Here is a 2,500-nt window from a genome sequence, read left to right as displayed (position 1 = left end):
GGCATTATCCGCCGAATGTGCTTGACTGTTCCACGACATCTGAAACGAAACTTTTTATTATCTCTCTCTCACACTATATATGTGTATATATGTATATTTATATATGAATATGTATTAACATATGTATATATGTGTGTGTACATATTGTCTATATGTAGATATGATATATCTACGTCGACACAAGCACCACATTTACAAGAAAATATTACTTGATTGTATATGCAAATAATGATAAAGGTATCTTAATAAAATAACTTTAGACTCTACATCTACGAGGGCTCACCTTCTCGTTGACGGGGTATCACCAAACCGAAGAAATTTCAAGAGAGAACTACTTCGGTGTGTGACTTTTACCCTGAGCTGCCAAGAGGTAACTGAGTAAGGGAAGGAGAGGTTCGGCTTATATACCGGCGAGAGTACCGAACTCACGCCTAATAAGATTACTATTTTTTGATGCTCAAACGAAACTAGTTGATGGAATATGCAGAAAAAGCAGTAATGAGTTTAAAAGTTGAATTCGATAAATATAATCACCTTTGTTTGGTCACACATGTCTATAAATTTATGTATACTTACAATAAGACCTATGTATGCACATATACATCTATATACACACATGGATGCAAATAAAAAGAAATGGACATATATATATATATAATTTTTTTTTTTATTATTAATTTATCTATATACATTTATGTGAGTTAAGTGTATATCCTTAAATGTATATGAATATTCATATACATGTATATATATCAATGTATATAATATATATACATATATATGTACACACACATATATATGTAAATATATATATCAGTGTATATAACATATACATATATATGTATACACACATATATATACATACATACATATATATGTACATACATACATATACATACACAAACAAACATCCTCACACACACACACACACACACACACACACACACACACACATATATATATATATATATATATATATATATATATATATATATATATCAATGTATATAACATATACATATATATGTATACACACATATACATACATACATACAGTATATACATACATATATACATATACATACACAAACAAACACCCTTACACACACACACACACACACACACACATATATATATATATATATATATATATATATATATATATATATATATATATATATATGTATATATGTAAATATATCTATCTATCTATCCATATATATATACATATACATATATACATATATATTTATGTATATGTATACATATACATATAAACTTATATATATGATTATGAATATATTCATATGTATATATACTGTGTATATGTATATATATATATATATATATATATATATATATATATATATATGTATATATATATATATATATATATATATATATATATATATATATATATATATGAACACATATGTATATATGTACACACACATACACACATATATATGTATATACATATATTTATACGTATATATATATTGTACATACACATATGTATATAAATATACATATATATAAATATATATATACATATATATATGTGTGTGTGCCTGTGTGTGTGTGTGTGTGTGTTTTCGAGTGTTTGTGGCGGCGGTTTAGGGTTCTAGAATATTAGGCTATCCTGGCATTGATTTATGATAACTAATGCACACAAACACCCACCCACAAACAAACTTCTGATTTTTGTGTTTAAGAAAAGAATCCATGCACTATTGTTTCTAGCTATACAACGTTGATTAACAACATACATAAAATGCAATACATGAAGATATTGATAGACTAGTATCAAGCTAGAGAGAACAAAATCCATACTTACTATTTGTGTAACTTTTTATAAACACAAAATGTAAGAGTAGCTGTAACTGTAATTGTTACAAATATGTCGTCGATCGGGTAAGATTGATATTTGATCAGATACTGATTTATCAATATATTCTTTGTATGTTTCTAATTTCAGGATGATATATACATACTCGCACCAAAATTCAAATTCATTAAATGTGGAAATATATAGTACTATGTGCTATGTTAATCTAGGTCTTCAAGCATTTGTTAGTATATGTAGTTAACCTGTTATGATTTGTATTTTCTAAGAACTAAAATATGTGTTCACTTTCATACTATTCTTTGATATTGGATAAGATTTCTGAAAGTATAGTTTGCTATTGATTCGACTATCTCGAAAATTAGTGGTATTTATCTAGATTTATGTAAATGTTACAGCGTGAAATATATTTTTCACAAAACTCTGGGTTAAAGAAGACGAGTGACTGTTTTCATATGCTGGGAATTTATTTTATATTTTGGACTGGGACGTTGAGTTACCTTTGGTCATTAACTGTTTAGAAAAGGAAATAAGAGATTCTCTCTTCCTAAGCAGATTCTGTCTTTTCAGTGCTCTGAGTAGTGGCAGCGGATCCATTATCGGAACCTCCATCCCTGCCCTCAGTAGCACAACTAAGACAAGGCAGTTTCTTCT

The 2,500-nt window shown here is 27.3% G+C and overlaps 2 pseudogenes across 2 annotated transcripts in view; both read right to left on the bottom strand.

Moving 5' to 3' along the window:
• Nucleotides 1-368, bottom strand: part of LOC122259733 (rhodopsin pseudogene) — a 1,583-nt pseudogene extending 1,215 nt beyond the window's left edge. The window contains exons 1-2 of the transcript XR_015191333.1: nt 284-368; nt 1-39 (exon numbers count right to left, since the gene is read on the bottom strand). The exon at nt 1-39 is cut by the window's left edge and continues 1,215 nt beyond it. The product of XR_015191333.1 is annotated as a rhodopsin pseudogene (transcript). The remainder of the gene's footprint in view (nt 40-283) is intronic.
• A 1,924-nt stretch (nt 369-2,292) lies between these two features.
• LOC147471124 (rhodopsin pseudogene) overlaps nt 2,293-2,500 on the bottom strand; it is a 1,563-nt pseudogene continuing 1,355 nt past the window's right edge. The window contains exon 2 of the transcript XR_015191332.1: nt 2,293-2,500. This exon is cut by the window's right edge and continues 1,027 nt beyond it. The product of XR_015191332.1 is annotated as a rhodopsin pseudogene (transcript).

This window comes from Penaeus japonicus, unplaced genomic scaffold (assembly GCF_977035675.1).
Source record: "Penaeus japonicus unplaced genomic scaffold, GWHDUDI00000001_assembly GWHDUDI00000010, whole genome shotgun sequence".
Classification (NCBI taxonomy): Eukaryota; Metazoa; Arthropoda; class Malacostraca; order Decapoda; family Penaeidae; genus Penaeus; species Penaeus japonicus.
The sequence above is the reverse complement of the archived record's forward strand: the minus strand, read 5'-3'. Positions and strand labels throughout refer to the sequence as shown.